The sequence below is a fragment of the Emydura macquarii genome, unplaced genomic scaffold (genome assembly GCF_026122565.2).
Source record: "Emydura macquarii macquarii isolate MOO-44397 ecotype Brisbane River unplaced genomic scaffold, CSIRO-AGI_Emac_v2 contig_554, whole genome shotgun sequence".
Classification (NCBI taxonomy): domain Eukaryota; kingdom Metazoa; phylum Chordata; order Testudines; family Chelidae; genus Emydura; species Emydura macquarii.
In genome coordinates, this window is record NW_027130691.1 from 3,402,686 (window position 1) to 3,429,926 (window position 27,241).

The 27,241-nt window shown below is 38.2% G+C and overlaps 1 protein-coding gene and 1 long non-coding RNA gene across 4 annotated transcripts in view; one reads left to right on the forward strand and one right to left on the reverse strand.

The window, feature by feature from the left end:
- Positions 1 to 8,926: 8,926 nt before the first annotated feature.
- On the reverse strand, positions 8,927 to 27,061 carry LOC137147419 (uncharacterized). Of its 3 annotated transcripts, none has more exons than XR_010918207.1 (4): positions 26,958 to 27,061; positions 25,727 to 25,773; positions 10,947 to 11,100; positions 8,927 to 9,146 (listed from the first exon to the last, which is right to left on the reverse strand). It is a non-coding gene; the product is annotated as an uncharacterized lncRNA (long non-coding RNA). The 3 variants fall into 3 exon arrangements; XR_010918206.1 differs by having other exon boundaries at positions 25,712 to 25,773; XR_010918208.1 differs by lacking the exon at positions 26,958 to 27,061 and adding an exon at positions 26,815 to 26,888 and having other exon boundaries at positions 25,712 to 25,773.
- The window catches only part of FOXN4 (forkhead box N4), a 38,227-nt gene continuing 22,322 nt past the window's right edge, over positions 11,337 to 27,241 (forward strand). The window contains exon 1 of the mRNA XM_067539467.1: positions 11,337 to 11,359. The gene's annotated coding sequence lies outside the window, so the exon portion shown is untranslated. The remainder of the gene's footprint in view (positions 11,360 to 27,241) is intronic.

Below are 27,241 nucleotides of genomic sequence, written 5' to 3' on the forward strand. Positions count from 1 at the left end.
TACAGATACAGCACATGGTTTCCAAAGCTCTCTGATTATCTGCTTTATGTTGCTAGTTCACACGTAGGCATCCAATCACTGAGGGTGAAATCCCAGTTCCATTGAAATCAGTGGGAGTTTTGCCTGTGGTTTCAGTGGCGCCTGGATTTCATCCTTAGAGTCCACTTCATATCAAGAAAAAAATGATAGAACTCACTGCAGACAGTTTTTCTGGGGCACTGAGTATTCCATATTTGTGTGCTGTCAAATTCTCTATGAGCTGCATTCTGCCCCATCTCTGATTTCTCACCATACAATTTGGGTGTCAACTAAAATGATCATTTTAAGGTGTTTGGAGTCAATACCTCAAGCTATTCTATTTGTAACAGATCCTTGAGATGATCACTACTGGTGCAGTTCTCGAGGACCTTCCATTCAAGAATCTCAAAGTGCTTTACAAATATTAATGGATTACGCCTCCCAACAGAAGTGAGGCTGGTATTAGCAATAGAAGGAAATGGGGGAAAAGTAATCTTGGGCAAGTCACAGAGGAAATCTGCTGAAGAGGTCGGAACAGAACCCAGATCTCCTGACTGCATAAGACTTCAAACCAAAGCTATTCTTCCACCTCAGTAAATTGCTCTAGACTCACAGTAAGGAAGGCTGAAGAATGACCCATGGTCAGAGAAGGAGGAGAAGAAATAGAGGTGGAATCAAGGCATGGTGGGAAGTAATATTCTATGCTGACAAATTTAAAGTGAACCTTCATTATGAACCAAGATACCATGATGAGGAGCAGACTAGAAATATCTAACAGCTCACTAGAGGGCAGATAGCATAAAGAGAGGAAACATGGCCTTGTGTTTTGAGCACAGGCCTGGGAATCAGGAGAACTGACCTCTGTTCCCAGCTCTACCCCAGATTCCTTACTGACTTTCCCTTTCTGTGCCTCAGTTTCCACATCTGTAAAGTGGAGATGACAATGTTGACTCTATCTCACAGGGGTATTGTGAGGCTTTGTTCATGAATACTTGTAAAACATTTTAAAATCCTTGAACAAAAGTGTGACAGATGCTATGGACTTGTGGAAATATTCAAAGACTGTTGCATCAACTTTATGAGGTAGGCATACATACAAGCTGCTGATTGCTTTTATTATATGTTTTTTGTAATTAGTACTTTGCTTTATGAGAGCCAGCTGGTCCCTGGTTAACACCGTCATTGCCCCTGAAAGAGCAGGACTGCAGGTCCTGAACTAAAGTCAGACCTGCTGAGATAATCATAGTGAATTGCAGCAGTCGGTAGCCTAGCCTAGTATCCTGTCTGGAGAGAGTGGATTGTGGGAGCCTGCCCTAAGAAAGGTGATCGCTAGGGACCCGAGGCTTAAGTTAGGTGCCCTCAGGGAGTCTTGAAAGGGGTCAGAGGTACTGTTACCTTGGGAACTATGACAAAAAATGCAAAGTATTATTAAAGAATTGTTTCCCTTTGCAGTGATGTAAGTAAAAGGAATTTATCATTTTATTCCAGATTCAGTTCATGGAGATGTATAAAGTATCCTACCGTTTTAACTGTCTGATTTTTTGTTTTTGTTTTGTTTTGTTTTGTTGCATGCATGCATGAAATTTTCTTGGTGACTGGCCTTAATTAGTCAAGTAATATTTTACAGTCTAGAATCAGCTTCATGCTACAGTACCTTCGTGTGGAGAGATGGCCTTCAGTGATTATCTATTTCAGGAGGTCAGATTCCTGTCCTCCTGTGACATGATGAATGACTTTTAAGTAACATAATATCTGGTTTCCTCCTCCTTCACACACCCATTTCATTGCCAGTTGTCTTCAGTGACCAGCTCCAAAGGGATTATTTGCAGCTGAAACAGAAAGAAGAATTCTTTATCACATCCCTGGGCTTCTCTTGTTCAAATTTAATTGAATTCTTGCTTGTGTTAAAATGATCATCAATTATTCAATCATGCATTCATTAATTCTAAATATTACAAGCCCAAAGTAGGGCTCCACTGTTTTGTTAAGGATTTATTCCCATAAATACTTTCTCTTTGCATTTCAACCCCACTTTCTTGCTCTCAAAGCAAGTTAGGGCGTGAATCATGCAGTATGAGTTAGGTACTCATTGAGTCACTAAATATTTTTAAAAGGAGAGTAGGCTGCAGTCACATTACAGCATGTTGCACTATTACATAAGATTACTGGGGAGCGGTTTTAGTCCATTCAGATCCTGAACCTGATTCATCATTCCCTAGACTAGCAAAGGCTGAGGTACCTTGAGGAAGAGAGTTTCTTTTCTTCTTTCTCTTCTTCTTTTAAACTTTCTGTTTTAAGATGTGGTGAGCTGGGCAGCAGCCTTTCTTTATTCTCCATCTAAGGCACCCAAAAAGGGTCCAAGTATTACTGCTTGGAATATCCTACTACTGCTCAGAAATTCACCATTCTATAATGTTACAATTGGGACATAAACCAGTGTAACCAATAAATGAAGGCTAACTTTGTCTTCAGTTAACAAGAGGTACCATCATTTGAATTAGTGATAGGCTTGTGGGGTAACCTTAACTTAGAAATCCTTGTAGGATTCCGTACTATCAGAATTATACATACACCATTTACCCTCTTGTTGGCACATCCACTTGTAGGTTAAATATATCTTACAATATGAAATAGTAAAAGTGCTAAGACCACATGTCCTACTCATGAGAGCTGACTAGCTTTGTTAAATACACATGAAAAATATTTGTAATACATGGCATGAAACACGACACACAGGGAACACAATTTTTATTTGCTTTACAGTCCTGATTCTTTTACTTCCTGACAGCTACCTACTCCCTCTCACATCCCTATTTAAGAAGAAAGTCCATGATTTACAGGATAGTTTGTGAGATATACATGGCTTTCTCATTAAAATAGAGGACAATTTTCAAAAAGCATTAAAAAAAGCACCTTTCCAACAGATCAATGTCTTCTGGCATCTATAAAAGGTTCATAATAACTTGACAAAAGTAAACGAGAAAAGCCTCTCTCCAGCCACTGATTCCAGACAGACTATAAACTCCCCACCACTCAGCTATGCACGTGCAACTTCACTGACATAAAACAATGGCTGTGTTCTCTCTCTTGAAGTCGCTGGGGTTGCATGAATGTAAGCTAGGATGGAATTTGGTTTCACGTGCCACAGTAAATATGTCTTTGCAATCCACTTGATAAGAGTTTCCCAAAAGCAGCAAAATTACTCTGAACAACAAATGCCTGTTAGCTATAAAATTCAGGCTAGGGAGGCGATAAGATAAGAGAGGAATATGGATCTACTTTTCACAAAGCAAAAGCTGGAGGATTCGATGGCTCAGGGAATTGGTAACGGGATACAGCTTTGTGCTTCTAGGTCAACATTAGAACCCAGCTGTTTTTGTAGCATTTTAAAAAATAAGTTAGTGGTCTCTATCCAGTGATTTGTGAACGAGGGTCCACTTTTCAGCTGGCACTCTCGGCAGAAGGCCCTAGGACTGAAGGAAGCTGAACTCCCATCCAGCCCTACAGTAAACTTGGGCACATAGGCAAGGAGCAGTGTGGTGGAAGTTTGCTTTGCTGCTGCCACTGGCTCAGCTGTCAGTGTTCTGTGGTGTTTTGAGGGCTGTCAATGAACACCTTCCCCCAGCATTAATGCCTTTTATAAAAGTGATAGTAGTGATCCGAGAACAATACAGAAACAGAAGCCTTGCCATCCAGCCTCAGTTACATTTATGCTTTCCCACTGTCCAAATGAGTGTCTTGATTAACTAAATCAAAATCCTGGTGGCATTTCATTTGTAAATCAGACTCTTGCTGCAGTCTGTTGAAGAAGACACCCCAAAAATGAGGAAATGTGAGACAATTGAATCCTGATAAGATATGGCAAAATTGAAACCCTATCCCTCATTAAAGGTTTCAGAGTGGTACTACAGCCTATTCTGAAAGTAATACTATGATTATACGATTCTACAAGATCAAATATTTCAAGAGGTCAAGACACTTCTTTTATCATGGTAACTGGAACTAAGGAGAGAACACATGAGCTACTCCTCATATCTAGGGCCAGAACAGTAAACTCGATAGCGCTGCACCAGCGAAGTGCCATCAATATACATTACTATTTGACGTTGCTCTGTACAGGCAGTTACTAATGCTCAGAGTGTTTTAACATTTAAAAGTCCATTGAAAGGTGTTGTTTTAAAATCTTTAGATATAAGAAATGGGATTGTGAAGATAACCGCATAAATGCTACACTCCAAAGAGTTGTAATGAAGGTATGTAATGCATCCAATTCCTATTTTTTTAAAGTCTCTCATTCATATTCACAAGGCAAGTGGTAAAGCAGAGATTGCAGTTGAATGATGGTTCAGGGAATCCAATTTGGGAATGGAGAAATGCTCCCAATGTCCCCAATTCAGCATGCTCCTGTGGGATATCTAGGAGCCTGGATTCTTGTGTTCTGTTTCTAACTCAGCTGCCGATTCACTATCTGACCTTTAGCAAGTCACTGAATCTCTCTATGCCTCGGTTTCGCTATGTGTAAAATGAAATTAATTCTACCCTTCAGTTGCCTCCCCTATTGCCAATGTTTCGAGCAGCACTAGTGAGCTTTGGCACAAGACAAATCTTGGCCACAGAGTCTCCCCAACAAGGGACCTTTGTCAGCAAAAGTGAAAAAATATTATGTGGGCCACCTCTGAGTTTATCTGCCAAACACACTTTTCCCCTATAACATAAGGTACACAGAATATATACTTATTCTTCTCAGCACGTACTACTTATTTAAACAAGGGCCAGATCATACAGTCTGACTTGAAGTCAGCAGGAGTTTTGCTGAATAAAGAGTACTGCTGAAGAATATGGTCCCACTCCAGCTATGGGTGTTGAGCACTTAGAAACGTGTACCTGCCGTTTTGAAATGTGGTCCTATATTTATTCTTTTTGGGGAGAGGGGGGGGTTCAGATTGTTTTCTTTAATCTGAAATAGATCATCTAGATTGAAAAACATGTTTTTCTCTTTGTGAATCGGAAACCATAACACAGATGACCTTATCTGACATACAAAGGGGATATATCGGTATTCATTTTCACACAGGCCATAACAACAACTGCAAATGAAAGAATAATCCATGAATCTGTGATGAGATTTTCCAGCAAACTGGCACCATGAATTTCTGCTTTCACATTAGTTTTATCACAGGTCAAGAGAGGAAGATGGTCCAGCAGCTAGTGTATCAGCGTGGGAAGTTTGGAGAACTAGGTACAGTTCACTGCTCTGACACAGACCCCTGTGACCTTGTCAATCAGTGCCTCAGTCCCCCATCTGCAGAAAAGGATAATAATGCTTCCCTATCTTGCAGTGTTGTTGTGAAGATAAATATACAAAAGATCATGAGATGCCGGGATATTACAGTAAGGGGGGCATATAAATACCATAAACAGACAGTATACTGCTGGAATAAATCTACTTCATTGTCATTCCACATGCAGGTCACCTTCTGGGCCTGTAATATTAGGAGTGTGCTGGCTAACTGTCCAGGGTCTATACAAAAGCCTTTTCTCTGGAAGTCCAAACAAAAGGACGACATAATAGGAGAGCCTCTACTTATGTATCTTTCTGTATTTGAGTCTCCCACAGTGGGAACACCCCCTGTGGTGCAAGGAAAAGAGATTTTTGCTGCTGAAAAGCAGTTAATGAAAAGGGATGCTGATAAATTCTCCTGAAGGTGTTAAATACTGACTGATATTTAGCTGAGCCAGACTGAAACCTCAAATCCAAATTTTGAGTTTCAGAGGAGAGAGGGTTAGAGTTGAACTTCCAGATTCAAATCAGTCCCCATGGTTTGACTCCTCGGTCAGATTCAAAGCAAAAGGTTCTTACATTTAGCTTCTGTTGCAGATGTAGCCAAAATCTCATGGAAGTAGATCTTCAGATGAAATTTTGACCCAAGATGGCAGAAACCTTCCTAGACTCTCTTGAAAGATTTCAGCACCATCATATCAAACCTGAACTCTAGTGTGAGCCTAATCCAAATTTGTACACTGCCTTTTCAGCTCTCCTCTATCTAGCTCTTCTATTCAGCTCTAGGTACTTATCCGGCCCCAATCACCATAGTATCTGAGCACTTTACAATCTTTACTGTATTTATCCTCCTACCACCCTTGACAGGTAAGGAAATGCTATAATCCCTCTTGTACAGATAGGGAACTCATCTTAGATAAATTAAATGACTGCTCAAAATCAGAAAAGAAATTTGGGGCAAAGCCAGAAAATGAACTCAGGACCCTTAAGTTCCAAGCTAACATCCTAACCTCCAGAGAGCAGTGTTGGGAGGTGGTGTTCCACAGAGATATCTTTAAACACAATTCTCCTTCTGACTCTTTTGGAGGGGAAAAAACTCCTACAGTGGCTGTGGAGACTTGCCCATGACTACTCTCTTGGATTTCCTTTACAAGGGGAAAAAATCTAGGCAATTTGGGGAAATCTTTGAGCTTATTGTAAATAAAACATATGGGATGTAAGTATGTGCCCCAATAACTGTCTTCTGTTCCTAAAATATGTTTCTGCTTTGCCTCATACAGACCTTTCCCAAGGCACATATTTACACAATTCATAGATTCTAAGGCCAGAAGGGACCATTGTGTTCATCTAGTCTGCCCTGTATAGCCACAGGCCATGAAACCTCCACAAAGTAATTCTGAGAGCAGATCTTTTTAGAAAAACATTCAATCTTGATTTTAAAATTGCCAGGGATGGAAAATCCACCACAACCCTTGGTAAAGTGTTCCCATGGTTAATTATCCTCACTGTGAAAAATGTACACCTTATTTCCAGCCTGAATTTGTCTAGCTTCAACTTCCAGCCATTGGATCATGTTATACCTTTCTCTGCTAGCTGGAAGAGTCCATTATGAAATATTTGTTGCCCATGTAAGTACTTATACAGTGTAATCAAGTCACCCCTTAACCTTCCTTTCATTAAGCTAAATAGATTCAGCTTTTTGAGACTATCGCTATAAGGAAGGTTTTCAAATCCTTTAATCATTCTCGTGGCTCTTCTCTGAACCCTCTCTAATTTAGCAACATCCTTCTTGAATTGTGGGCACCAGGACTGGACACCGTTTTCCAGCAGCAGTCGCATCAGTGCCAAGCACAGAGGTAACATAATCGCTCTACTCCTTCTCAAGATTCCCCTCTTTATGCTTCCAAGGATGCCATCAGCCCTGTTGGCCAAAGCATCGCACTGGAAGCTCATGGTCAGCTGATTATCCACTACGCCTCGCCAAATCTTTTTCAGAGTCACTGCTTCCCAGGACAGAGTCCCGCATCCTGTAAGTATGGCCTATATTCTTTGTTCCTAGATGTATACATTAACATTTAGCTGTATTCAAACTCATATTGTTTGCTTGCATTCAGTTTACCAAGCAATCTAGATCAAAATGACATGCGGTACCAAGTCAAATGCCTTATAGAAGTCAAAGTGTATTATGTGAACACTATTACCTTTATCAACTAAACTTGTAACCTCACCAAAAAAAGATATCAAGTTTCTTTTAGTTCTTATTAATTGAGTCCCATATCAGCCTTCCATTATTTTACTAGGGATTGATGAGTCTCAGAGACCTATAATTACCCAGGTCTTCCTATTTACCCTTTTAAAACATTGGCACAACCATTGCTCTCTTCCAGTCTTCTGGAACTTCCCCAGTGTTCCAAGACTTATTGAAAATCAACATTAACAATCCAGTGAGCTCCTCAGCCAGCTCTTTAAAAACTCTTGGATGTAAGTTATCTGGCCTGCTGATTTAAAAATGTCTACCTTTGTAACTACTGTTTAACATCCTCCAGAGATACTAGTGGAATGGAAGAAGTGTTACCATATGATCAGACTACATCTTCTGCTTTTTTCCCAAATACAGAACAGAAATATTTATTGAACAGATCTGCCTTTTCTGAATTATTATTGATAATTCTACCATTTCTATTTCGTAATGGGCCAATTCCATTGTCAGGATTTCCTTTTTCCTAATATACTTAAAAATCTCTTTATAGTCCTTAATTCTGCTAGCCATGGATTGCTCTTTGTGTCCCATAGCTTCCCTCATAATTTTTCTACAATTTCTAGCTTCTGATTTATATTCATTACTCTCAACTTCCCCTTTCTTCCATTTGTTAGAGAGAGAAAATGAGAAAGAGCTGCCTTCATTCCTCCTCTAAACCAGGTTGGTTTTTTAACCAATATGGCCTTCTTCCTTGATGCTGGATTGTGGCTTTTTGGACATCTAGCAAGAGGTTCTTAAACAATTCCTAATGATCATTCACATTTTTCTGACTAAATACTTCCTTTTGGATCCAAATTGGATCATAACTCTTTTCTGCTTTGTGAAATTGTCCCTTTTAAAGCACCAAGTATATATGTTAGTGGTTTATTCAGTTTGCACATTATAAATGTGATCAAGACATGATCACTTGTACCTAAGCTACCATGAATTTTTAGTTCTGTGATCAGCTCCTCTTTATCTGTCAAGACAAGATCTAATATAGAATTCCCACATCTTGGTTGCAACACTTTTTGAGTCTATATTATTTAGAAATTCCAAGGATGTTTTAGTACTAGCAGTGCTAGGCCTCCAGCATATGTCACTCAAACTTAAATTTGTCACTTAAATCCTGTAGAATTTCTTTAGTGGATATATAGCTATATATAAAGAAAACCTGAATTGTGTGTTCAGTGTAAGTATTGAAGAACTGAATCACTGAAAAATTGATTTCAGAGAGAACCTCTCAGATTAATCGTCAGTCTGATGTTTTGAATTTAAAAAAATGTTATTTTCTATATCATATGTTACTGTAACAACTTCCTTCTGAACAAGAAACTCCATTAGTAACAGTGCTTTTTTGCCATGGCAATAAAAATATATTGGTTGGGATATATTAAACTATCGTTCCTTCTTTCGTCTCTCTAAAATATAACAATCCTTTAAGATAGCCCTTGAAAACAGAATAAAAACTAAATGAAAAACACAATTCAAATGTCAAATAGATTCTAACAATTTAAAAATGATTCGTCATTCATAACAAGAGGCGTGAAGGTATAGCAGTCCTTTAGAGGCCTTAATCTGTGATGTCATCTTTGTTCCCAAAAAGTACTGCAGGGAAAAAAAATAGATTATGTCCAGTATAACAGACAACAAAGGACTCATTCAGACATTAATCTGTGCTGCAAGTGTAACATACTTAAGAAGAAATATATAAGAGGCAGCGAAGGGAGTGCCTGATGCAGATTTGTACTGTAATGGATGCCTTATACACAGCCCAAAAAAACCAGTTAGAAAGATACATGGACTGTATACATATTATGTACCCCTGTTCTTTTTCGCCAACACATATTACCCTAGTTTTGTTGACAAATCCTGTGTATGATTAAAGTGTCACTTAAACATAACAAATTTCCATAAATAAGAAGCTACATCTTGTGATATAAATATTTGACACAAAGGGCTGCAATTTTTTCTCTTTTGAGCCAAAAGGGAAAACATTGCTGTAACGTTCCTGGGCTTACACTTTGTTGTGAGAAACGTCATGTTTAATTAAGTTTGTCACATCCCAAAACAAAAGATCCGATATTTAACTTCTTTTTTTCCCTTTGAAACATTTGAGCAGGGGGGGCAGGACAAAAGCAGGTGGAAGTAACAAGACTTCTACCCATTAATAAGAAAAATGGTGACAGGAAACCAATTTTTTTTCTTTGAGTAATATGCTGTGTTGAGTCGTCTTATTTCTTTTTACGTAAGGAGTCCTGACAGTGGAAACTTTACTCGCATGATGATATCTTTTGCAAGTGGTCCTATTGAGCTCACTAGGATTACTTACATGATAAAATATACTAACGTGAGTAAGAGCTTCAGGACTGAGTTTCACAATAAGTCCAGTGTTCACCAGCTGCATGCTACAAATAAATGGCATGGGCCTGCATTTGCAAACCTTTACTTGCATGACTAAAGATTACTAAGGTGAGTAAGGATTGGAGGACTGGGCCCCCAGGCTGCACTGGTGTGCCTTTCTCAGTAGCTGATCGTTTACAAGATTCAAAGCAACAGCACCTGCATGAGAGGATGGTTTGATTCCCTCTCTGTTCCTTGGCATGTTTACAACAAATGAGCACTCGTTAATCACAGAAGCTTTGGCTTCATCACTGAAAGTACCAAGGGTCACCTTTGGAAATCAGAAGCAGGGTTATTGCCCTTCCAGTAAGTCTGGCCATGTTATATATCAAGAGACACCACTATCATTTTAAAACTCTGTATATGAGCAGGAGCTGTGAGAAACTCTTTATTCTCATCTTGCCCCATAGCCCTACTCACTTCCAGGAGTTTCTTATGCTTGTGTGTCTGGAAATAGAAAATCTGTTGAATAAAGTCTGAACCTGCCAAAATGAGGAGTTAATGAATCTATCTTCCTATAACTGGCAGGGCTGCAACGGTAAGAGTGTTTTGCATCACTCAGAGACTAAAGGAAAGTGAGACTTTGTACTGGGACTAAAGAGAGATGATGACTGAGACCCCTTCTTATTGTCCAGTTAAGTACTGTTTTTTGTTCAAATAAAAAACCTTTTGTTTGTGTCCTCCTATATATTGAGGTCAGTTCAAAGATCAAATTACTCTTTGCAGATGTATTAGCAGAGGCATGTCTACAATGCATATTGTCAAGGAAAAACAACATGTGGAGATGATGAATTTTCATGTCTTGTTGAAGATTACTGTGCAATAACTGCACTCCACCTCGGTAACCTCCCTTTCTGCGCAAGATTAAAAAGAAAATAAGAGAAACTGACAAGAGAAATGTTCCATTTGATTATATTGGCGAGGCAACAACCAGTAATGAGTTAAAGTTAACTACCTGTAATGTGTATGTTTGAAACTCTTGTGGTATTATTTTAAAGCACTCACAGTATATGACTGCTTGTTCCCAGTGACTGAGAGAGGCACAATTATGTGAGGGTTGTCAGAATTGCACTCTTCCATGACAAGAGCCTTCTTTACTCCCAGGATGGTTCTGCTGAAGACTGTTCCTCTGTTGTGAGTGGCCTGAAGTACATTCTCTCTGTGGGAGAAGAAAGTAAGAAAGCCATGACTAGAATCACCGTCCTGTCTCTCAACATTCTCCACACCCCTCACTTAATTGAAGATTTCTGACTTCTGCAACAGGAAGGGCCAAGAGATTTCAGATATATGTTCTGAGGAGCAGCTGAAGATTTCAGACACTCACTTCTGCCTGCCATCATGCTGGGACACCACAGCTCTTCTCTTCCACTGGCAGTAACAACGCTAAGTCTCAGAGGTCTGATGTCTACTTGAATCAGGTATACTCCAAAAACCTTGGAAGGGGCTATATTCCTCCCTATAATTATTGCCTTTGTTTTATAGACTAGCGTTCCTTGTAGTCTACAAAACATAATCAGAATTGCCTCCATTAAACTTGGGTGGTTCTGTAACTTCAAATACACAACATATATAAACATAGGATTTGATAGACAAGATCAGACCATTAGCAATTAGTCTGATATTGTGCTTCCACCAGTGGCCAGTACCTGATATTTCAGAGAAGGCAAGCTCCACCCCATTTACATTGCATTTGGCCAATTTGTAAAGTACTCCACATGAGAGAGAAATAATGCCTTCCTGACCCTTTGGTGATGATATGCCCTGGAGCATGACGTTTGTTTATCCATGTATTAGCTTCTACAAATGGTATATTATTGATCATAAGATCATCCAGTACTCTCTTAAATTAAGATGCAGTATTTGACACTAAATACAGTTTCAGACAGAAAGCAATTATGTTTGATGTAATGAAGATATCTTTTTCTAAAACATCTTGTTTAGTTCTAAGAATATGATGCATATTAGTGGAGAGATAGACAAGCCATGAAGGAAACCTTTCCTTCAATAGCATAATTTGCCTTCAGAAATGTTTGGAAATGTTTTTGCACTTTATGTAAGTTTATCTTTAAATCAACTCCATCTGTATTTTACCCCATCCTTCTTCCTGGGTTAGTACATTCATTAGTACACACAAGTGACTTAGGACTTTATTATGTAAGGCATGTATTCTCTTATAATGAGATGATAAATTCCTGAATTTCAGATCTTAACATGTACCTATATTTAATGAATAGGTGTAACAGATGCTTACATTCTCAAATTACAAATAGACATATTTCATTGAGAGATACAGTCAAGTTTCATACAGCTCAGAGCAATAAAACCAATTGGAAACAAAAACTGATGTTTTATAAAACTTAAAATACAACTTTACTCTGACTCTGTCATACCAATGTATCTGAACTATCTGCATTAAACTGTGTTTAATTTAACTCCAAAATTATAGGGACCAATTAAAAATAATGAGGCCTGTCTCCAACTGTCAGGCCCATTTAGAGATAATGGGGACTGATAGCTCCTGGAATAGATTCATTTTTGTCTGTTAAATGAATTGGGGCAGAGGTCCTGGCAGGGGTCACTGGAATAGACCTGGCAACAAAACATGGGTCATTCAAGCTTAAGGAGTCTTTAGGAACCTAGTTATTAAATAAGGAAGTAAATCAAATCCAAAAGCACTTGAATAATCCTAAGATTCTCTTTCTATTACATATTATTATATTGCCACTCATTTACCTATTCAGCCTCTAACTTAAACCAACAAAATATTTCATCTATAAAGATGAAATGTATTTAATATGATGATTGAAAACCTTAGAGGAAAAATAAGCATGCCCAGCCTCATCCCACTATCTATTTTGAAGAGTTTAGGAAGATCAGGAATGTTCTTATCTAATGTTTACTAGATATAATTGTAATAGAGGTGATTTACATTGGATTTCACATAAAGAAGTATTAAAAACCTTGAAGGGTAATGTGGATACTCGAAAGAAACCTGGCTACTTTGGCTGCCATAAAAGATGGTTACTACACTATTTTCTCTTGGGTCAAAAAACAGAAAAGATTTTCTTGTCATTATTTGCTCAGCATTTTCTAAATATACCATTGAAAGAGCAGACAAACCGAGAGACTTGACTGAGACAACTGATGCTATTTGTCCGTGAAGTCATATAGATGGGATGGTGATGTGACTGCTCTAAACTTTTAGGCATTAGACAGTAGCTGTCATTTGAAATGAGTAATCCTGAACTGAGCAGGAGATGTAGAGTATTGCTGCCTGTTTATTGGGCTAGAATAACAGTCAGTCTGTTCACATCACTTTTACCATGGCTGCAATTTTCAACCTATCAGAGGCAAAGTTTGCTGGTGCATCCATTGTCAACGACAATGACTCAGAAGCTTGTGTTGGGCAATCCTGACACATTATTTCTTCTTTGTTTCTCTGTGAAAACATTTTTTTAATCTAATGATATCTTTCTCAATGTCTAATGATGCTCCTGAGACGGGCGCCTGATTGCATTCTATCCTGAGTTCCCCACCCCCTCGTGCGTATCAACCTACAAAGTCATGCTTTGTCTTTTAAATCTGTTCTCTGTCTCGTCTGATGGAAAAAAAGAATAGTCCAGGAGCATCTGTGCTTATCCAGGATTGGACTTTTTTGTCTTTGTGCTTAAAAAATGGATAGTGAGCAAATTTCTCTTTAGGATTTGTATTCTTCCCCTCCCCCCCTCCTCTCTCATTCACTAAACCCGATGAAAGGGATTCCTTATATCTGTGTTTGAAAAGCACAAACAAACACACAACTGCTAAAATGACAACAGTGGTTATTAGCACTATAGCAGACTATTGCCACTCTGCTGCAATGCCATCTGGGAGATCCCAGTTTTGTTCCTGATCCTGCTCTCTTGTTCTCTGGGATGAGTGTGCTGTGGAGACAGCATATTCAGGCCATGGGTAAAAAAATACTTGATATTACTCAAACAGCCATCCTCCCAAGTCCCCCTAAGGACTGGGGAGTACACAGATGGGAATAAACATGAGTGCAAGCTCTTTGGAGTAGGGACCCTGTCCTTCTGTGTGTTTATGTAGCACCTAGCATAATAGGGCACTGATCCTGATTAGAACCTCTGGGAGCGATCGCAATCGAAATAAATACATACATGATAACGAATTGCAAATGTCCCCTTAACTGGAAATCCAGATGACTGAGGTGGCATGGCAAGCCAAGAGTAAAGTGGGAGGCATTTAGGGCTCTGAAAAGACTGGGGAAGATTCTATTACACTCAAATTACTGTCACAGCAGTACATGCTCACCTGTATTTAAAAAAAAACAACAAACCACGCCTATTGGTGTACAACCCATGCCAGCTGTGTACATCCATGGGAAGGTGAGGATTTGTGTGTGTATATATACAATTCCACAGAGATCCCTCAGGCTGTAAATTTCTAATTTTTTCATAGCCAGGATTTTATATATACATTTTAAAATCAGTGACTAATCTTGAAATAATGTTAAACAACCGGGCACTTGAGTTTGAATAATCAACAAATGTTTCACTAGACTTAGCTCTACTTGAACATCACTGCTATGGTTCACACCAACAAGCAGTATTCTATAAATTATTTATACCAATCTTTCTTGATTTCATCCCTTGACTGTCAGAGGTAATGTGATGCTTCAAAAGAACAAATTTAAGTGTCATGGAATGGTTTAACAATAATGAAACTCATGTCATTATGTCAGATGCTTAAAGGAGATTTGCACTTAAGATACTGAGATTTGGAGCATATGGTTTAGCTAAATTCAGATGAACACCATGCAAGAAGCTTAAAATGTTCTTATTATCAAGGTACTTTTTAATTACCGTATAAGCAACATCTCCGAGTTCAACTATAGTTAAACACCATCAGCATTTCTAATATAGAGCCTATTTTTCTAGGATGTTATAACTTTGCTATTCACACCTAGGCCAGGTTCAAATCAAGTATATAACACCTTTGCCTCTGAAGAAATTTGATTTTTCTCTTTTGTGGCAACAGCAGAAAATATTATTTTGCATTGCTATGGCATCTTCCATCAGAGGATCTCAAAGTGCTTTACTAACACTAATTAATTAAACCTTACAGCTGCCTTGAGAGACAGAGCCCTATGTACAGATGAGGAAACCTAGGCACAGATGATCATATCATATTGAGTATTTGAGCAGAACACCCCATTAATTTCAGTGGTGACTTCTGCTGAAAAATTGATTACACCATGTGGTTGAGACAGACTGAAGGTTAAATTTTCAACCATGTCACTAATTTTGGCTGTTTTCATTTTTGGATGCCCAACTTGAGAGAGCTAGAGCCTGATTTTCAGAGAACGTGCAACTACCACTGGCTTTTGCAAACTAGACCGAAGGGCATGAAACGTTGGGCATTCGTTATTAAGGCACACAAAATTAGCTGGCACTTTGGACAATGTAGGGACTTGTGCAGAGTCACAAAGGGGAGGGTCGGGGTAAAGTTAGAAATAGAACCATATCTCCTAACTATTAATGCTGTGTTTAACTGAAAGACTAATCTGTCCTCATATTCTATTAAATTATTCAGTCACTGAATTCAAAAATATTCGTTTCCTCTTTTCTCTCTGCTTTTTACTGAACAACATATTTCTCCTCCCCTAAACTGTCCCGACTAGTTCTTAGATGACACATTTAACTGGACAAGTAGAAGGGACTTCCTTCAGAACTCATGATGATGCAGTTACAAGGAATGGGCAACAGGGGATGTTGCAAGATCAGTGCAGCCAGCACAGTCAACTGTGAAGACTGACTGCTATAACCATCTAGCCTATAGCCTGGAACCTGAATGTAGCCCAAATTGTCTGAACTCCCATCTCCCACACAGAGTTCTTCCTCATTATCTTTGATGGTCTTGTTCCTGCTGCTTCTCCAAAAAAGCCATACCCCATGCACATTCTTAAATAATAGGAAGGAATAGGATCCCTAGCATCAATCATACATAGGGAAAACTATGGAGAAAATCAGTGGGACCAGGTTTCTTTTTTCATGTTATCTTCTGAAAGAAAAATCATGGATCTCCAACACCTCAGCCTAGAAAACATTCTGTAAATCTTGTGGCATTTATTGTAAATGCTGGATTATAATTTTGTACTTTATATTCTCAGTTATTCATTTTGGGATAGGTTCATGATCAGAATCTATAATTGACAAATGTGCACCCAAGACTCAAAATACTCAGAAATGTTGAGAATAAAGATTAAACCATTATAAATACATGCTGAAATAACTCTAAACTATTTTCATTCCCTCGAAACTTTCCTTATGACTGAAATTTCTGCAGCATAAAAAATAAACTCTCCCATTCCAAGACTTTCCTAGCAGGTGATAACCTCATCTGTACTTTAAAAAAGGCAAGGAACCCTCTTCTGACCTGAAAGATATACGTTATTAGTGGTTCTCATACTGTATACCTGACTAAGATTATCCTAGTGAATTAAGCTAAATTATTCTCTGTGAGCATTTCTAGACTCGGACACTTCCAGTAAAAACAAGATATTTCATCTACTCTAAGACAAGTCTCTCTTGAAATTATCTTTGACAACATTTCAAACACAGATTTGATGCTATGAATGTATGAGGATGTTCAAGACCAGTTTGTGCATTAGAAAGAAACCACCCACATTTGTCAATGCAGAGTCACATCAAAAGTTACACAGCGATCTGTGAAGCAACAGCCAGTTTGTTTGCCAGAAGTAGAATCTTGCTGTTGTGATTGTCTCTTTTACACACAGGAACATGCATACCGGTAGTAAAAGAAGCCTTGTTATTATAAAAGAAGCCTCTTATTATAAATTTGATATTTTATGTTTAAGACCTGTCAACATTTCTAGTAATAAGTCTCTATACTCAGAGCTTTTAATGAGCTGTAAAAACTTTGCTCCAAGAAGAAATTTGGTGTAACATCTCAGTCTTTCAAGTGATTTTTCTTTTAATACATGTTTAAAATGATAGAGGCGGCCATTTCTCCTTTTGTAGTTGTATAACTTAAAAATGGCTTCAGTTTATAAAATGCAATTTGACAAGTGATTTAAGCACAATTTTTTACAGGAATATTAAAACGATAACAATTTTCAGTTATAAAACAGCGATTAAAACTGTCAATACCATGTTAGCATTATTTTTAGGCTTATTAATATGCATTCTAAAACAACATTGTACAATACACTAAAACAGCTTAGACAAAGTCATTCCAATCTATTATTAATAAAACATTAATAAAAGGTATAGATATGTATTCAAACTCAGTGACTATCAGCTCTGTAGTAAAAGTTCTGAAAAACGCCTAAACAAACATTTCTCCAGATTTGCAAAGGGTTGTACAGGATTTACTGGCTGTTTCGATTTAAGTCAGTTAGAATCATGCAGCTAAAACTTAGTCAACACTTTGAAAATTAAGTGATCAGGGATTGACAAAATGACAAAAGCCAGGAAAATTAAATTGAATACTGACACTCCATCTTCTCATGCCATTGAGCTATTTAATTCCTCACATCATCCTTCGGCATGATGCCATAAAGATATGCATGCCTTAACTTTGAATTACTTGGCATTTGTAAGTTTATACAGTAGTTAGATCCTTAACTTAACTGAAAAATAAGTGATTTTTGAAATAAGTAAGTAAAAAGGCATTGAAGTAATCTATATAGTCAGCACCCAATCAATACCACTGGTGATATGTCAAAGATCCGTTCACCCTTTTAAAATCTCATTCCCATAGTATTCTAGTGCTGAGTAAAAGAGAAACCTTCACTTGTCATTCATTCAGCTGGTACAATATCCGCTCCTTACTACGTTGCTACACTCCTGTTTACATACCACTCAGGCAAAACCAAAAGCAAAGCTCAACTGTTGGTTTTCTGTTTTCATTTACACTTTTCTAATCCTTTGGAAAACATTACATAACTTATGGCCTGACCCTGCCTTCCTTCTCCAATGTTGCCATTGACTTCAATGGCAGGACTGGGCCCTCAGTTTCCTTTCAATACCACTATAAAATCTAGTCACTTGTGTAGCCACTGTAGCTTGACAGTGTAATCTTTCTTCAAGGCCTCAGAATGGATAAACCTGACTATTACCAGCAGGTGTATCTTCTGAATCAACTTCTGCTGCTCCAACAGAATGCTCTTAATTTGGAATTAAATATTAGCTGTTACTGTCACTTAAATCTCACTGTCGCCACTAGAATAATCAAATATTTTCAACCTTTTATTTTACACTGGCATTTGAAGAGTTTTGGAAATACAAAGAAGCTCAGCAGGCAGCCTATGAATTCCCCTCACCTCCTCTAAAAGAGAAAGTTATTTGCGGGGGGGAGAAGAACCAGCCAGACATTTAATATATCTTGAAGATACAGGAATTTTTCCTTTTTCCTGTTGACTGGTTCCAGTTGTGAAAAGCTATGTTGGTGCACACCATACTACTTGGCCAGCACCCATCATTCAGTTGGTTATCCGTGTACTGTAGCAGAAACTGTCAAACAATTGATTTATTCTCTTGTGATAGTAACCCAGGAAACAAATCTATGATGACATTGTTACATGCATTTGTGAACTTGGTAACCTTGTAGGTCACTGGACAAATCTCTCTAAACTGAACTGTTGACAGTTCTTTGCAGGGTTCCCTGCAGGAAACAGAAGGTTAATTGACCATTCCTTCAAACCATGAAATGCTTTTGAAAATGTTAGTTTTAAGTCTGGTAGCCTAAACTCCGATGAAACTACATCTATACTATTGTGTTTTCTAATTACTGACATTAAGAATTTTGGTCAGGGAAGGTGAAGAAATGGTTTATTTGTATTTCCTAGTCTTGTAAACATGAAGCAAAAGTCATCTACATGTGGCAGTTTAGCACACAAAAGTTGAGGTAGCAAAGTACCTGCTAGAGTAAGCTATCCATGAGTAAAAGCAATTACATCTCAATGGTGCTAATTTGATTAAAGCCTGTGGAAGAGAAGGGATTTTAGTCTTAAATCCTTAGGCAAACACACACATGCTCAACTTTATTCATGTGAGCAGTCCCATTGATTTAACAGAAACATAAGAATTGCCACACCACCGTCAGTCTGACTGCTGACGTGAATAAAATTAATCACTGTGCAAGTGTTTGCAGAATAGGGCCATAGATTCCAGAAAACATCCATTTTTAGCTTTCATTTTCTTTAACTCTTCTTCTCGAGCATGTGGCAGGAAAAATAAATTTGCTTTTATGAAGTCAGATACACATTTGGAGGCAGTTGTATACTCATTTAATTTTCATTTAGCTGGAAAAAGAAATGGAAACCAAATGTTGTATCCCAGATTGTGATATTTTTGCCCACTGTCCTTTAAAACTTTATTGGATTCCTTCATAAGTGATTATGGGCTGACTTACCCTTGCAAATGTCAGATCTTATTAATTGCTCACTAAAAGCACTCCAGCTGAATGTAGTATAATAGTGTATACTTTATGCTAAAAATAGTTTTTGATGCTGCTTCACCTAAATCATCATCATTGTATTTGGATTTCACAAATTTACTGTATTTCAAACTAGCAAGTCAAGGGGTTTGGATTTTTTTTAAGTAATTTTTTTTGGGCTGAAATACTGTGTGTCATTTTATAGGCAGAAAGTATTGCTATACTAGAAACTGAGCAAAAAATGTTGTGCGTTATTAATGAGCTAATACTTTTCCTCCCTAAAAGTATAATCAATTAACAATATTTCTAGTTGTGGGTAATGAACCTAATGCTAAATACATACACAGGAAAACAGTTTAAATTAGCCCTGCCTCTAGAAGGGCTTGAGCTAAACTCTGGATCAAACAGCCTTAAACTTTGCAAAGTTTGGATCTGAAGTTAAACTTTGCCATTTGAGCCCATGTATAGCCATTTTCATGAACACTGGATTTCTGACTAATGAAAAGCCGCTTTAGTGAGGCTTTAAAGTGAGACATGACAAATTGTGATCTTGTATTGATGTGTCTGTATCTGATTCAGTTAGTAGCTTAATTTCACTCCAAGCACTCTGCCAAGGCCAGACATTACAGCAACCTCCTCCGCAAAAGGAGGAGAGGTGTGCTAACTGCGGCTCTCCCCAACGCTATAGTCAGTCTGCTCCGGGTTGCCATCATTGCGTAAAGCAACTTACTACCTCAAAGGCTAAACACCTGTCCAGCTCCCACTGAAGTAAACAAAAACAAAACAAAAAACACCCCCAACCCTCAAAGGTATCACCTTCCAGGCCAGTGTAGAAGCAAAGATCCCAAACTCTGATCCCAAAGTGCTGTGTTTCCATTAGATCTCCAAGCATGTGTTGATTTGAAACTCAAATGTGGAATGAAACTCCAAAATAGGGAATACAAGACAAATATTAGTATAAGATGCAACACTTTTGACAGCAACATAAAATTTCAGCTGTACATTAAGCCAGGGCCCAAGCATAATTTTTTCGGGCCCAGTACAAACTTGTAACACAGGCCCCCTCCCACACACATACCACAAACCCTCATCTCAGACATACAATCTCATGAGCCGTGAAACATTTTTTCCTCGTGGTGATGGGGGTTGCAGCCTGAGCCGGGCCCCCGAGGGTCTCCGGGCCCTGGTAAATGTACCCTTCCCCCCGCCCCATGTGGGGGTCCTGCATTAAGCAGAAACTTACTACATAGCAACCACACCCCGAAGCTCACTTGCTATTTTTAAAACCATTTCTTTGAAAAACAGGTATGAGTTTACCAATATAAACTCCTAATATAGACAAAAATCATATACACCCAGCATGCGGTGTGCTCTGGAGCAAATCATAGTGTAAATCATGTCTATGGTAAGAACTTCTACCGGTAAAACTACATCAGTGGCTGAAATGCCAATGTAGACAAGGCCCCAACGTTCCAGTCACTGGAAAGCTGTGGATCAGATTTCTGCACCTGTTCCATCCACAGGAAATATGGCAGAATGCAGAAACTTGTTTTAATTTGTTCTATGGGTTCCTTCTATAAGCAGATGAAAGGGAGAGGCCTTTTAGTCTTACAATTTTGTTGACATTTGCAGAGCATTATACTTGGCTTAATGGAGTTTAAATCTTACTATACACAAGCCTTATCCAAAGACTGGAGGTAGGCTAAAATGACTCTAAGAAGCAAAACAGGAGCAGAGAAACTGGATGGAAGCACCTGTCATTGTTAGAATCCAGCCCGGATTAGACATGATCTAAGCCATGGCTATTCAATGATCTAAGTGGCATGACTTGGTGATCTTGTCACCAAAATCAGCATTGTAATTACCATCCTTTTTGACAGATTCAGAAGACAGGCTAAGGGCTAAATAGGTATGGTGATTTAACTCCTCTCTTGCCACCTGAAGCCAAGTTAAGGCTCACTGGCAAGGGGCAGCCTAGATTGAAGCTTACCTCCATGTTGTACCTATTCTGTGGATAAGTAAAGACTTTAGTCTCCAGTACCGTTAGTATAGTATCTTTCACTAACGCTCGACTCACTTAAAAAAGAGGAGGGTAGGGGGAAAAAAGGGGATTCAGAGAAGCCTGGCTTTAGGAATGACTCCAGATCACTGTAAAGGAACAAATAGGAGAATGCCTGGACAGGTACAGAAAGTCAAAGACAGTCAACACAGATTCACAAAGAAGAGGTCATGCCTAAAAAATCTAATTATCTTTGTCAAGGACGTGACAATGGGGGCTGATGGGATGAAGTAGTAGACACAGTCTATTTATACATCTGGAAGAATTTTTATATTGGAATACAGAAAATGAACTATTAGATAATGTTAGCAAGGAAAGTATTGATATCAAAGCTTTTAAATTGTGGAAAGAATTCGTTCAATAAGGAAAGGCAGAGAGTAGTGGTGAATGACTATATAACTGATACAAAAGGATTTTGGCCTCAACTTGTTCACAATGAACACACCAGAAAAACCCTATAAAGTACCTTGTTGGGAGTACAACTGTCACTTGACTTGGTACATGTGATCACATGTAGAATCAATCAATCAATCAAACAATAAATAGAACATTGGACAAGAGGAAGTTCCTGGGGGCACGTCTGGCTGTTAACGAGAGCAGATGGTGCCTGGGAAACCTCTAAAGACCATTTGGACTGTCAATAAATGGAAAGCACCATCTACTAGTATCTTGTGTGCTATGGCAAACAACAGCACTGGAGGCCAACATGAACTCTAAAGGAAGAGATCCAGCTGAGTTTATGACAAAAGTGACACGTTTGTCCTAAGCTGTTAACAGGCAGCCAGAAGGGAACAATTCTTAATGCTCAGCAAAAAGATAGAAGATTTTCACTCTTTCTTACAAATGTTCTTATTTTACTTTTGTTCTGCATGAAGGGAAAAAGCCCTTTATTGTGTGGGCATAAACACAGTTAAAAGCACACATTGTAATTATTCGTGTCATCTTCGCAATCAGTCTGCGGAGACTGGGTTAAAACTATCATGAACTTGAGTCTGGAAAAGCCCACTAGTAGGCTGTGGGAATCCATAAGTCACAACTATTCATGCTTCCCTGTAACTTGGATTGGATGGAGGGAAACTGTACCCTACCTAGCAGTAGCAGTATAACCAGGAATGTTAATTATGTAATTATATAACAGCCATCACAACTGCAGAAATCCCACCATCCTTTCCCCCCGTCACCATTAGACATGTACATTATATCCACAAATCAATTATATATTCCTTTACTTTCATATTACTTTAAAAAGGTGGTAACATCATTATATTTTATTGCAAAAAATATAAAGTAAAATTAAAACACAAATACTCATATTTAAATAGCAATAAAGTTTTCACTTAAATTCACAAAATATGCAGAAATTCAAGTTCAAGTTGACAAGCTATCTCTTACCACATCCTTTCATGCCTAGATATTATAGGAGGTGTCTCTAAACAGGATGACATTACCTTCCATACGTGCTGCAATTCCTACAGACGAGTGAGTAAAGCAAATAATTTCAGCTTCAGTTCTGACTCTTTTTGCTTCTTCAGGCTCACTTTAGAGTCTGAATATTTTAAAACATTTTTAGATTTATCATATGTCAATGTGGAAAAGCATTTAATGTTAGAAATGAAAGTTCCACTGGCTTATATTTCTTCAATAATGATATCACTGAAGGCCAAATGAAAATCTAGAACTACAACTATACTTCTTGAAAAGCATTTCTACTTTTATGACATTTTGGGGTTACATTTTGCTAATAAATCCTGATGCTGGCAATTATTTTGGACATCAGAAGTGTTGCAACATATGTCAGTCAATCAAGTTTATCCTTTCACAGTGTCTTTTGTATAATATTCTATATAAAAACAATTACGTTACACAATAACATTGCACAGAGATAAATTATGATGTGCATCAAAGAACAAACATTCTATCAAGGACACTAATTTTTGCAAGCCACTTGCAATGTACTATGCTGTGACACCTAGGCTTAAGTGGAGAAATGACAGACAGACGGTTAGACTTTACACTGAATCTCCTAGCTTTTGTGGGGTTGTCAGCCCTTGAAGCACACATTGTTATGATTATGTATTATTTCCCCAGTGGTAGCCCTCAGAGGCCCCAGGCCCATTGTGTTAGCCATTGTACAAACATATAACAATGAGATGGTTCCAGCCCCAATGAGCTTACACATCAGCCTATGGTTTTATACCGTGTTTGTGGTACACATGTCTATAACTCTTCTAAGACCTTCGAGATAATTAAGAACAATGAGATGCAGTCAGCTACAACTCAAAATTTCTCTACTTTTGTCAGACCTTTAGAAGTATTTTATAACACATTTTTCTAAATTTACACACATATCATAGTCAGCAATACAAACAAAACCTAACTTGTACAGAAATTACATACTTTGAGGGTTTTCCTCTGCAGAGAAACCTTTATAAAACTCACTGAAGGAAATTAAGAGGAAAATCTATATCTTCTGCTGTTTGAACTAAGACAGTCTATCAAACTGTACAAGAAGAGCACTAATACTGTAGGAATAAAGGTATTTCACCTTTCTCCCATTCTCAGAATTGAAAATAAGCAAGACTATCTGTGAGTGTACAATAGTATGTATAAGTGTTATACAGCTTGCATGACTCCTGAAACCTGTATAGCATTGCTCACGGCCAAAAAGAGCAGCTTCCTTTAAAAAAGCTATAAGTGGAGGCTGGCATACCAGGAAAGACGCTCTCCTTTTCAATGACTAGCCTTATTCTGGTGGCCTCTTGCATCAGCATAATGGATCCATTCCTTGTGTCATCAGTATGAAATTTGAAATCAGTGACTAGGTCAGATGGCAGTTTTCAAAGTAATGGCAGTACTAGGCAAGAGAGTCATTTTCATGAGAGGATAAAGATTAATTCCTTATGGACCAGACTACCATTAGTACAGGCAGAGCATGACAACTGTCTCCCTGCTGAATAGACAACAGCATGAATTGGTTTTAGTAATGAGAACACTGGTAGTTAGAAGCTGCCAAATCCATAAACGCATAATTCTAACAAGGGGCAATATATAGTTTTTGATTACTGGATGCAACATGGGAAAAACAAATTTAAGAAAGAATAAGTATAAAGCTACTTTTGAAAATGCAGGGCATATTAATTGGGTTTTTCTTTGTGGTACATATTACAAAAATCTTTTAAAAGTAAAGGCATTTTTAAAAGTAGCTTATTCTGAACAAGTCAGGCACTAGGACCTTTACTGTATTTTTCTTACCTTGGTTGTGAGGCAGGTCTTTTTGTCCGTTACATCCATGGGGGTAATCAGTGATGGTGCCTATTGTAAAACTCAAATTCACCATCTGTACACTCCCAAGTGGCTAGACTAGTGCTAAAACCCCAGCCCTATGGGCTTAATTTGCAATTTCACACTAAATGATTTTAAGTATAATTTGTTACAATGATACAGTATTGTAGAATCAAAAACAGACAGCATTTTTGCATTGTAATAAAAGAAGAGAGTTTGTAAGTTTGCTGTATTTAAACTAGCTTGTATATAGTCCAAATTTACAGTCATTTCACTATGGACATTAATGTGAAAGGGATATGAATGAACAGGTCTTGGGAAAAGAGGTTTCTGGCAACCAAATAGCTGCATTTTATTTCTAAGGGAAAGGGTATATGCACACAGCTTTGGAATCTATGCGCTGATCCTGTTAGCAGAGGAGGTAGAAGCAGATTCCTTCATATCTAATTTAAAATCAGGTATTTGCAAAATGAAGATGCAGTTCAAATCGTAAATAGACTATTTAGGTTCTGGGCTGGGGGAATGGAGCAATGAATAATCAATAAAAGGCACTGTGCAAACAAAGGAAAAGCCAGGGAATCCAGTCTTTCACATAAAACAAAACTGGCTTCAAGTGTGCAGGGAAATAATTCCATTTCAAGAAGCTCTCACTTTTATTAAATAAAATAAATACAATTGGAGCACATCATTTTTTCTGCCACACATTTTAAGATATTTTGCCAATGAAAAAGGAGCAATATAATCAGAAATCATGCCTAAACAGGACTAAGGAGTTCAAGGGTCAGGACAATGTGCTCTAACAGAAAAGATCAAGAGTAAACATCAAGTAGCTTTTCAGCCATGCTGGGCTGAAGATAACAACTCTGTATCCCAAAGCAAACAGCTCTGAGGTAGGCAAATGTTTATATTATATCGTCTGGCTGGATGGGGCACGGAGATCATCATAGTCTTAGGTAAAATTCTACATTACCAGTTCACGTCTTACTATTTCTGTGTCTTCCTCAGCTGTCCCTTGCTTTTCTGGAATTATTCCTAAAGAGAATCAGAAAGAGATGAAAATGAAATGGTGCATTGTGGGGGAACATCTGTTGATAGCAAAGTGAATTCGGTCCTAGTTAGTTAGCATAGCACCCAAAACAAACTACCACAACTAAACTGAGCTTCTACAGGCTTTTCCGTGCCAGAAAAATGTAAGACTAGGAGAACTTATATTCCATAACAAATAAACTGCATTTATAAAAGCAACTTTCTTTTTTGGTTCATCATTGCTTTGTTTCAAGATTAATCTGCTGCAAAGTAGTTACTCCAAAAGAGGGAGGAGATTCAACCATTGTTAAATTATTTTTAAAGGTTGCATGCAGTTTCAGCTATGTGCTTCTAATTAAGTCAGCCCCAAATCTGAATGAAAGAGAATAGAAAGGGGATAAGTAGAACTAGCCAATAAACTGTTTTTGCCAGTATTCACCACAAAAATTACTTCAGTTATGCCAAATGGGCTGGCCTCATTCCTTAATATACAGGACTGTACAAGCCAAGTTCAACCACTTAATACAGAAGAATAAGGAAAAATAAGGTCCCATCCAGCTTCTTTGCCCCATTTCTGGAATTCTCTTATTTTAAGCCTTGTAAGGAGGCCCAATTGCTTCATGTAAGAAAGCAGTCCGCAATTTTCATTTCCTGTCCACACTGTTTTCATTGTTGCTCTTACTTCTGTCGGACAACCCAGTACCTCCAGTGTAATGTGAATTGGGTGAGAAGACACTTCTGAAACTGAAAAACTGCCCACAGGCAAACTCTCGGAATCCAGCTATCAATTTGCAGTTCGCCTGCACTCAGATTGCCAGCAAATAGGTCATACCAAAGAACTAAACTTCAACAACACAGAACAGTCAAAGGACCTCTGATGAAAAGCAAACTAAGGTGGTAACAGCAAAACCAGTGACAAGAAAACAGATACGGGTGTAATATTAGTTTACAGTATGTTTAGCTTGTTATTGGGAGAGTCCACTACCTGCTCTGCCTGACAACAAAGGGCACACTCTGCAAACACTTATGCATATGAGGACTACTCACCTGCAAGAAGTTCTAAGTGTTTGCAGAATCTGGGCCAAATTATTAAGCTGTCCATCCTTTTACCTTGGTCTTTAGTATAAACTTCTCTAGTGAACAAAGCAGATGTAAGCTGTACTGTCTAGTCACTGCCAGATAACACTTACCATACTCCCAGGTTCTAAGCTGGAGTTGTGAGGGATAAATTGATCTTTCTAATTAATGCATTTGCTACAAGGAAACAAGACAACTGTAGAATTTAATAGCATTTGGTCCTACAGAGGGACAGGAAGATTCTGAAAAAATTAGAAGAAATATTGTCGTATTTTGCCCATTGACCCCCACCTGCCATGAACGCAGGGCTTTAGTTTAAAAGTGGGTCTTTAAATTAAGCGTAATGTGTACCTATAAAAAAACCTCAGTGATGTGAACCCTGTAATAACATTTGAAA